Raw genomic sequence first — 11,012 nt, 5'->3', positions numbered from 1 at the left:
TCTTCTAGCTATTTTTTAAAGTTTCTTAGACATGAATTTACCTCCAGTTGTATTTCCCACCTCCCAAACTATTTAAAGGTATTTCTTAAACATAAGAGTTCTATCTCAGCTCTTCTGTGCCAGAAGATTCTGAAGAATTTTGCTCCTCTCTTTCACGGGAAACAAAAAATAAAACTGTGGTGATGTCCAACAAAATTCTAATTACACTTTTTTTTTAAGGAATCTTTGCATTGCCAAAAGAGCAGCTGACCTCAGTGGTTGCCAGGCAACATTGTCCACATCCAAGCTGTCGCCCAGCGGCCTTGTGGCATCTGCAATGACTCAAGGCTGGGAAGCTTGGTGCAGCTCGGGCCAGGCACTGGAGCACAAGGCTAACAGGATACGTGCAGCGTCCTGAGCACTATTGGCCAAGATCAGGCCTGAAGTGAACTCTTGTGGCTTGAAGATTCCCGAGCAACAGCAGCCCCTTTTTGAGAAGTGGGATAATTTGTTTTTGGCAAAACACTGTTTCTTTTTTCGAGGGTGAGAAGAAAAAGAGTGTGGGAAAAGCTTTGGAAATCTTGCAAGACCTCTTGGACACGGACTATGTGTTACCAAACATATTTTTGACGAGTTATGTGTTAACCAACCAAAAACAGACAGATTGTCTTTCCCATGTCGGCTTCAAAATGCAGCAGGGTAAGTGCCATTGCTGAACACCCTGAGAAGCTGCCGAACCCTGTCATTTTCAAAAGCTTGTCAAAAAGCCCAGAGCACGAAAGGCCAGAACGGAGTTGCCTGTCCCTTTCTGCAGGATGTGTGCAGCCTTCTGGGAGACAAAAAGGGAAAAAAATGAACAATACCAAATCAAAGAGTTCCAGCTGTCAGTGAAGGGTGGTCCAGAATAAAACTTTCAAAGGAGAAAGATATTCGTTTTTAAAGCATAATGAGTTCTCTTTGTCATTGAAAATTCATCCAAAGACGTATTTCATGACTACTTTTGACAGGCAATGATCTGAATATTTGATGTACAGAGATATTTCTCACCCTCCAAAAGCTCTTAAGTACTCCCTGAGGAATTGGTGCCATAAGCAGGTAATTACAATGCATTGTCATGTTATAGAATTCAAGGTAACAAGAAGCAGAATACTAATTCTGGTGAGAATGGAAAAGATCTTGAATTGAATTGCCACAGCTTTTTAAAAATTCATTTAATTTTTAATTGACACATAAAATTCGAACACGTATGGGGTTACTACACATGGTGTTCAGATCAGGCTAAGCATCTAACTCCTCAAGTAGTTTTAATTTCTTTGCCATGAAAATATTCTGAATCTTTAATGTTGCTGGAAAGTCAGTGCACTATTGATGTCTATGTCACCCTGAAGTCCACTAGAGCTCAGCTTCGCAGAGCGTGCTCATGGTCTCCTACAAGGTCCTATGGCTAAATGTAGAGTAGAAGAATTTTGACAATGGTAGATTTTCTGAGCATGAAATGGCAAAAATAGTAACTCAAAATCAATGTCTAACAAATTCAAGGTGTTTATGGCAGAGTCACATCATGTCTCTTCCCTATAGCTGTAGTAATGACCTCACACCATGCAAAAACTGCTTTGCCCACCCTGTAGCAACAATGCCTTAAACACGCAGATCAACTATAATTTTCATTGCTTTTTTACTGAAACATAATTGTGTGTTTACACAGATCACATCAGTATATCTGTAGATTACACTGTGTTAGAATGTTTGGCTTTTAAAATCCTTAGATAAGTCCCCTGTAAAAATTATTAAATTGATTTTGACTTAGTGTTATTTTCTAACAATTTCTGAAATGACCTTACATATATTGATATTATTTTTTACTATGTATTTACAAAAACCAGAAATCTCAGTACTGACAATTATAAAATCAAAAATAAAATATTGATTGACTGTGACAGTGGAGTTGTCTTATGTCTAGCAGCATCAAGCATCCAATCAAGATTCGGTTCTTTATGTGAAAATAAACAAGGTATGCCCACCTCCTTAATGTAAAGATTAGCTTATGGCTTAAAAAATGGGGGAAAAATGTGTGCGCTAAATAGTACTCTTAAACCTAATTTCTTGTCGGGCAGTGGTGGCGCATGCCTTTAATCCCAGCACTCGGGAGGCAGAGGCAGGAGGATCTCTGTGAGTTCGAGGCCAGGCTGGACCGACAGCCTCTAAAACCCTGTCTCATAAAACCAAAAAAAAAAAAGCTAATTTCTTCATGATTTGTTATCATTGACTGATTTGTATACCTACCTTATGAACCTGGATATCCAAACAGCATGTAATAATTCCTCAATCAAAAAGAATTGTGAAGGAATATTTTAAAATCTCTGTCATTGAACCCCTGATGTGTTCTATGGAACTATACTGTACTGCTTGCTCACTAGCGCCCCCTTCCCTTCCCACCTCACGCCCCTCCCATTTTCTGATACCCACTTCTCAACTTTCATCCTCTGTGAGAGCAACTTCTTTAGGTTGTATATAATTAGTGAGATAATGTAATACATGTCTCTTTTGCCCTTGCTTATTTCCTTCGATGTAACACCCTCCAGTTCTGTAAATGTTACTGTAAATGACATAATTTCTTTCTTCTAATGGCTGAATAGTATTCAGTTGTGCTTAATGTAGCACATCTTCTCTATTCATCCATTAGCTAATAAGCATTTTTTCTCTGCCGTGGCTATTGTGAATCGGGTTGCAGTCAACGTGGGAGTGCAGATGTCTCTGATATTTCTTTTGGCTGTGGATCAAGTAGTGAGGTTGCTGGACAGAATTACTTGGGAAGTTTTGAAGAATCTTCATTCTATTTTCAACAATGGCTGTATTAATCTATACTTAAACCAACAGTGTGTAAGAGTTTGTTTTTCTCCACACTTGATTTGCTTTTATGTTTTTTAAGAAAGCCATTCCAACTGAAGTAAAGAACATCTTCCTGGTCTTTTTGATTCCTGTTTCCATGGTAACCCATGACACAGTATTGTTCATATAGCCATTTGCAGTTCGTATGTCTCTTTAATAGAGATGTTTACATCTCTCTTTAAATCAGACTGCTGCTTGTCATTTCATTGCCGAATTGTCTAAGGTCCTTCTGTGCCCTGACCCTTACCGCCTTGTCAGTTGTAGAGTTTGTGATTCGTTCTTTCCCCCTTTCTGCAGGTGGCACCTTTACTCTGATGATTACTTCCTTTAACTGCGTAGAAGGTTAGTACTTGATGCTGGTATTTATTTTATTTATTTTGTGTTTAATGATGTTTCTGTCCCATGCCTTGCAAATGCTAGATACCACTGAGCTCCACCCAGCATTTCTACTTTGGTTGTTTGCATGCACGAGTGTGTGTGTGTGTGTGTGTTAGATTTTAGATAGAACCTTGCTATATAACTCATTCTGGCCTTAAATTTTTCTGTGTAGTCCATATTGATCTCAAACTTAATATTCTTCTGCCTGAGCTTCCCAAATTTGGGGGTAAAAGTTGTTTTAGCTTCTTTTCTGTTGTTGGTACAAACACCATGACCAAAGGTAACTTAGGAGAAGAAATGATTTAATGTCTTATAATTCCAGGTCACAGTCTATCTCTATGAAGGAAATCAGGGAAGGAACTCAACCCAAGCCTGCTTATATTCCACACAGCATGGCCTGTGTCAATCAAGAAGTCAGCAGAAACTATGGAGAATTCTGTCCATCTGTCAGCAAGATCAGATAGCTTTTTATGTTTCCCAGGCCCACCAGGCCAGAGGATAACACTGTCCACAGTGGCCTTGGCCTTTTCCTACATCAATTAACAATCGAGACAATCCTTCACAGACGAATCTGATCTAGACAGTTCTTCTACCCAGATTTGCCTCTCAGATGATTCCAGGATGAATTAAATGGACAATTACAGTTAACCAGAACAAAGGTATAAATGCCATACCACACTCTTTATGTGATCCCACTTGTCTATATGTTAGTTGTTCTTGTTGTTTCCCGTGCTTTGGATATCACTTTTTAATGTTTTGCCAGCTGCAGAGTCCAGAAATATTTCCCCTATGTTATCTTCAAGCTCTTTCTTAATTTCAGGTCTTAGAGTATCAGATTTATGTCTTTGATCCATTTTGACTTGTGCTGAACACAAAAGGTTAAGATGGGCTCCTGTCTAACCTAGGCCATAGAAAGCTTCACCATTTAGTACTGCATTCATTAATTTTCTGTTGCTATGATAAAACACCATGACCAAGGAAACTTATAGAAGGAAGAGTTTGTGTTTATGGTTCCAGAATTATAAAAGTCCATCACAGTGGTGAGGCATGCGCAACAGGATTGCATGGCAGCCAAGAGGAGGAAGGTAAGAACTCACCTCCTCAACCATAAGCACAAAGCAGACATTTTTTATTCAAATCATCACAGATATGATACCTGCTTATGTGGTTTTTAGGTACATTCCTCTGTGTCTAATCTGTTCACAGTTTTTTATCATGGAAGAATGATAAATTTTAAGAGAAATTTTCTGCATCTAGTAAAATGATAACATGGCTGTTGCTGACAATTTTGTTGATGCAACTTGTCATATTTATTGACATGTGTAGGTGGAACCATGCTTGTGTCTCTCAAATGAAACTTACATCATGGCTGATGGTTTTTTAAATCTTCAGTTCACTAGTATTTTGCTGAAGATTTTTCTATCATCAAGGATAACTCTGTAGATATTTGTTGTAAATGTGCTGTGTCTGATTTCTGTATTGAAGTTATGCTGTCTTTATGAGTATAGTAGAACACTTTCATATTTTAAACTAAGTTAAGAGGAAATGATGTTTGGTCTATTTGCGGGTATTTGATAGAACTCATCAGTGACGCTCTCTGGTCTTGGGAATTTCTTTAAGGGGGGAATTTCTACTATTGTGCTAATTCAGTCTTGTTGTGTTCTGGTTTCATTTTTCTTTACAGCTGAATAATATTCTGCTCTATATATGTGCCAAATTTTTTGTGCCAGTGCCATACTTTTCTATTACTATGGATCTGTAATATGTCTTGAAGTCTGGAATAACAATCCCTCCATTCTTTCTTTTTGATCAGGATTGCTGTGGCTATCCAGGGTTTTTCCTGGTTTCATTTTAATTATAGAATATTTTTTCTATTTCTGTGAAGAATGTTGTGGGTGTTTTGAGTGATATTGAATTGACTCTGTAAATTGCTGTTGAACAGGTTAGTTATTGAAAGCCTTCTTGCAGTCTAGTTTCCAAGGAACATTATTGAGGCTACCAAGAGAGTGGAGTGAGTAATAATCTTACCCAGGTATGACACCTATGAATCACAACAATGGTCAGCATGGCACAATATATATAAAGTTACAGTAAGTGACACATGTCACCAGTAACCAACAAATATCCAAATGAACTTAAGGTCCACTCAACAAGAAGGAAACCATGTCCAGCACTAGAAATCTAGCCAATTTTCTTTGGCTAATGAGATTTTGAATCTTAGAAGAGGATCTATTGCTGTTACTTTGCTAGGACAGGATAATTCCTAACTACAATCTAAATCTTATCCCTATATTCAAAAATAGATGTGACTATCACTCTGCAGAAGACTGTCTTTGCAGAAATTGGAGACCTTCACAGAAAATCACACTTGACACATGTAGAGATCAACATTTGAAGGTGAGCCCAGCCATGATGGGTACATCTGCAGAACAGCTCCTGCACCTATAGCCCAGGGAACATCATGGAAGAGAGGAAGAAAGATGGTAAAAGCCAGAATATCTGGAAGTCATGGTCTCTTCTAGAAATGGCAGCATAAAAAAATTTAAAAATTGAAACAAAAAATCCAGAACAACTGTCTCCTCCAGCAAGCAAGTTACCAAAGGAAAAAATGCCAAGTTGAAGAAGATGGCCCTGGCTCCCACCATTGTGAAGAAAGAGGAGCCCAAAAAGGTGCTAAATCCTTTGATTGAGAAAAGCTTAAGAACTTCAGCACTGGGCAGGACATCCAGTTCAAAAGAGGTCTCACTGGCTTCCTCAAATAGCCCCACTATCTCAGGCTGAAATGGCAAAGGTCCATCCTCTAAAGTGGCTCAGAGTACCTCCTGCCATTAACCAGCTCCCCCAGGCCCAGGACTGGCAAACAGCTGCTTAAACTTACCCACAAGAACAGGCCATAGACAAAGCAGGAGAAGTAAAGGCTCCTGGCGTATGTTGAGAAGAAAGTTGCTGGCAAATGGTACATCCCAACTAAGAGACCTTTGATCTTTGACCTCTACCTTTGATCAAGGTCAATACAGCACCACCTTACAGGAGAAAAAGAAGACTGAGCTGATAGTAATTGCCCATGATGTAGATCTCATTGAGCTGGTGGTCTTCCTGCCTGCCCTGTGTTGAAAGATGACAGCTGCCTCATGCTCCTGTGGACAAATCCCTAACCATTAGGGGCTGAGCCCCTCAAATTGTGAGCCCCTCAAACTATAAGCCCAAATAAACTCTTTTCTCCTTAAAAATTTTTTTTAAAAAAGAAAGATGGAAGTCCCCTACTGTATCATCAAGGGAAAGGCCAGGGACATCTGGCCCACAAGAAGACATTCTCCACTGTTGTCTTCACGCAGGTTAATTTGGAAGGCAAGGATGCTCTGGGTAAGCTGGTGGAGGTATTGGGATCAATTACAATGACAGATACAAGAGATCCACCACCAGTGGGGAGGCAATGTCCTGGGTCTTAAATCTGTGCCTGTCAAACTGGAAAAGGCAAAAGCCCAAGAACTCATCACTAAACTGGACTATATGTACACTACTAAGTTTTCTGTACATGTAATTACAAAATTATATGCCATAAAAAATAAAATCCAGAATAGTGGCATTATCAGTAAGTATGCTAATGCAAAAGGAATGGTTCTCACCCCTAGATATGCACCTAAATCTTAAGTATATGTTAAGTATACAGAAATGTTAAAGTTAAAGGAACAAATATATTCTATAAAGCCACAATTCAAAACAAGGTGACATACAGTATTAGTATCAGACAGAATTTACATCAAGCAAAACAGTTTACTAAGAATAAATAGTGGACATGATGTATTCACAATAGAGCAATCATTATGAGTTTAATAGCTATTCAAATTTGCATGTGTCCAGCCAAAACTACTCAAAATATAGAAATCTTAAATTAAAATAAGGAGATAATAGCAGATTATGAAGAAATTAGCGTAATTACACCAGAAATCGAGTTTAAGTCTATAAATCTCCAGGTAGAAGAGACTCTTTGAACAATTACATAGTGTATATCAAGAAACTGAGTATCCTGAATTTATCTTATTGCAAGTCCTGCAGCGAACAGATACAGAACACGTTTTTGTTTTTGTTTTGTTTTGTTAACCCTTATAACTTTGAAACGGCAAATGAATGTTCCTTGGAATATTTCTTTTAAACATATGTTTTCACCTTCTTTTCCCTGCATTGCATGTTCTATGACTTATGTCTTCCATGTGTCTACTGACGAATCATCCACCGAGTCAGAGGATGTCTGCTGTGGCTGTGATTTGAGACTGATGCATCTCCTGGGACAATCCCAACTTGACCTATGTCTTCCTCTTCAGTGTTTGAGGAGTCATTAGATGCAGATTAAGTCACCCTGATGTGAATTAAATTTAAACTTGTGGCCCAGACCTCAGACATATTCACTTTAGCTTTCTGAAGGGAAAAGTGTCCCTGTGGGGTCTTGACTGCATTTAGAGTAAGACGTATGAGTTCAGCCATTACTTGTCTCTTTGGAAGTCTGCAAGATAGCACAAGGAATGCAATATACTAAACCAAAGAATCATGGACATTGACCAGCACTCTTTGTCATCTCCAAGTTAGCCTTCTATGGTTTTTCCCAAACATAGGGTAATTATCGCAGTTGGCCTGGGGAAATGTGCCCCCTGACCTAAGTCAATTACTCCAGGCATCTGTTACAGGACTGGGATGCTTCCTGTTTTTACTTTCCCAGTGACATAGAAAAATTAATATGCTGCCTTTGGAAGTGACACCATTACTGTGGGCTTACTCTAGGCTGAGAACTCATTATAGCACAATAGCTGCCATAGCAACTACTAATGTTCACATATTCTGCAGACTCTTGCCTAATCTGGTTTCATCTGATATCACCAAAATCTTACAGCCTGGAAAGGGATTTCTTGCCTCAATTTAATCTCAACGTGAGATTAAAGGAATTAAAAGTGACACTCATAATACCACATAGCTGTGTGACAAATGTATTAGAACACAGCTTTTCTAAGTCAAGTATCTCTGCTTCTTTTCTGCCTCTTAAGTCCATTTAGGTGCATGGAGCTCTGTTTTATGGGAATGTATTTTACTGTTCTGGGTCATCTTGACCACACCTAGAAATACCCAAATTACACATCTGGCAAAGGGAAAATTCTCTGGAGCCAGACATCTTGGGCTCAGATTCTGACCTGTAGCACAGTATAAACTCTGCAATCTTAAAAAACATTTCCTAACTTCTCTGTACTACAGTTTCTTTGACTATAAAATGAGAAGGTGAATTTTACCCCAGCTAGCTATAGGAATTTGTACACTCACCATAAATTCAAAGTAAATAGAATAACATGGCATGTATCAACTGGTCAAGAAAGATTTTCTGCTAGAACACTGTCATTAGTAGAGTACACCTGAACTTCTGGAAGTGAGGTCATGGTTTAATTCTTGTGACCTAAATAAGGTATATATCTTATGATACAAAGTTAGTCTGAAGTAAAATGAAATAACTCCTGTTTGAGGATATGCAGAGGACTATGTGCTTACCACAGCTAAGGTTGGAAAGACACTGTCTGTCCACAATGCCACATTTTCCAGAGGTAAGAAGAGTGTCACTTCAGCCAAAATGGATTTTCTCCAAATTCAGTATTTTCCCCTTTTCTGTAGCCAGCTCACTACTGCCTACTCATTCTTACTCTGTGTCCGCTCCTTGAAGTTCCATTTGGAAAAGAATAAAATAGACGGACATATGAATTACCAAGAGCCCAATGCTGGTGACAACAGACACCAATCAGCCACTGCATCCAAATATCCTCCCTCCCTCTTCCTGCCACCAGCTGCTTCCCTTCAGTCCACAACATCTGCTGGTTCAAGTTCTGAACCTAAATACAATGCATAGAAGTGTTCAGCACATGTCATGTAAAGCCAACAGTAAAACCCTGATAATTTTATCTGTCTCAGTTATCTGGGGATGACTTCAGTGCAAACATTCCTTTGTGACCTCTCTGTTTTCATCCTTTTTCTGAAAGGCCTTTTCTCTTCCTTTGGCTTCAGACACTACCTGCTTCTCTGAATCACTTTGTGGCACTGCCATGCAAGGCTGCCTGATACTAATACGGTAGGGGTTTTATAGGATAATTTGCTCATCCCTTTAACTTTTCTGTATATTTTAGATTCAGATGCCTGTATTTTAAGACTACATACTAAAGAAAGTAACAAAAGGTGTGATTGGAAACCTTAAGGGAAACTAGAGTGGTTCCTTCATGGCACACTAAAAATCACAATTCAGTGTTTGCACTGTAACTCCAATTCTCAGTAGAAGACATAAGGGTACTGATGTTATGATCTTAGAGGTGTGATACTGCCTTCTGCATCTAACAAGGTTAAAATTTAATGTCCAAGAACACATCTGAAAAGAACACAAGATGTAAAAATAAAACAATAGATCAGCTTAGAGTCATGGAAGGTAATTTAAACAATCAAAATATTGGAAAGAAGTTTCATTAAAGTAGCTAAAAGAACACTAAAAGAGTTAGAAGAGATGGTCACAGAAATGAATACCAACAAAAGTGGATCAAACATTGGTTCCAAACATCAAAAGAGATGACTGAACATAGATCCCTACCATAAGCCCTGGTGTCATTACATTAATACAATTAAACTAGATGAAGAAAAAAAATCTTAGGCACACTGAGGCTAATGGAGACAGACAATAACTTACTTAAAGATGTCTTCCAACAGGAGGGGAGAGTAGTCATGGCACTTACAGCTTATATTCAGACAAACTGTTATGAATGAATAAGAGAAAAATAAAAAGCATTTTCACACTTGTGAAGATTTTGGAACTTATTTATCTCTACAAGTTCCCACAAGAACCATAAGGGAGTGTGCATCTAAAAGAAGAAAAGAATAGCTGGGTGGTGGTGGCAAAAGCCTTTAATTCCAACACTAGGGAGAAAGCCAGAGAAAGCCAAATTTCTCAGTTCAAAGCCAGCCTGGTCTACAGAGTGAATTCCAAGACAGCCTGTCCTGGAAAGATACACAGAGAAACCCTGTCCTGGAAAGAAAGAGAGGAGGGGGGATAAAATTTAATAAATAATACTGGCCATGTATTAGCCTTTAATGTTCATTTTAATTTTTCTGGGTTTCTTGTTTATTGTTTCATGTTACTGATCATTTTAACTTATTATGGACATGATCTTTTCATTAAAAAATACTAATCTTTAGGTTTTTATTTGAAATTTTAATACAATATATTTTGAACTTATTCTTTCCCCTCCCCCAACTCCTTCCAGATCTTTCCCATGTCTCTACCCATCTAACTTCATGTTCTCTGTGTGTGTGTCTCTCTCTTTCTCTCTGTCTCTCTCTCAAAAGAAAAACATACATGCACACGCGCGTGTGGGGGTGCACACGTGCACACACACACACACACACACACACAAATAGAGTTCATTTTGTGTTGACCAAGAACAGGAGTTCTTGAAGTCTGCCCTGGAGTATGGCTCATATACCTAGTGAGACTTGGCTGGAGTAAACTGATTTTCACTTTCCCAGAAGAGATCAATTACAAATAGCTTCTAAGTTAGGTGTGGAAATTTGTATCTGCTTCCCCTTCTCAGCACTTGGATTTTGTGTGGTTAGAACCTGGGCAGGTCTTGTGCATGCTGTCACAGTCTCGGTAGTGTATGTGTCTTACCAGTCCTGTTGTGTCTGGAAGATGCTGCTTTCTTGGAGTCATCCACCATCTCAGACTCTTACAACCTTTCAGACTCCTTTTCCAC

The 11,012-nt window shown here is 38.7% G+C and overlaps 1 long non-coding RNA gene across 1 annotated transcript; it reads left to right on the top strand.

Moving 5' to 3' along the window:
* The first annotated feature begins 224 nt into the window (after positions 1-224).
* On the top strand, positions 225-7,637 carry LOC121143536. Its single transcript, XR_005880774.1, has 4 exons — positions 225-1,074; positions 3,166-3,210; positions 3,569-3,905; positions 5,550-7,637. It is a non-coding gene; the product is annotated as an uncharacterized LOC121143536 (long non-coding RNA).
* The last annotated feature ends 3,375 nt before the right edge of the window (positions 7,638-11,012 follow it).

Source organism: Mesocricetus auratus, unplaced genomic scaffold (assembly GCF_017639785.1).
Source record: "Mesocricetus auratus isolate SY011 unplaced genomic scaffold, BCM_Maur_2.0 Super-Scaffold_100013, whole genome shotgun sequence".
Taxonomy (NCBI): Eukaryota; Metazoa; Chordata; class Mammalia; order Rodentia; family Cricetidae; genus Mesocricetus; species Mesocricetus auratus.
Note: the sequence above shows the minus strand (reverse complement) of the source record. Positions and strands in the feature narration are given on the sequence as shown.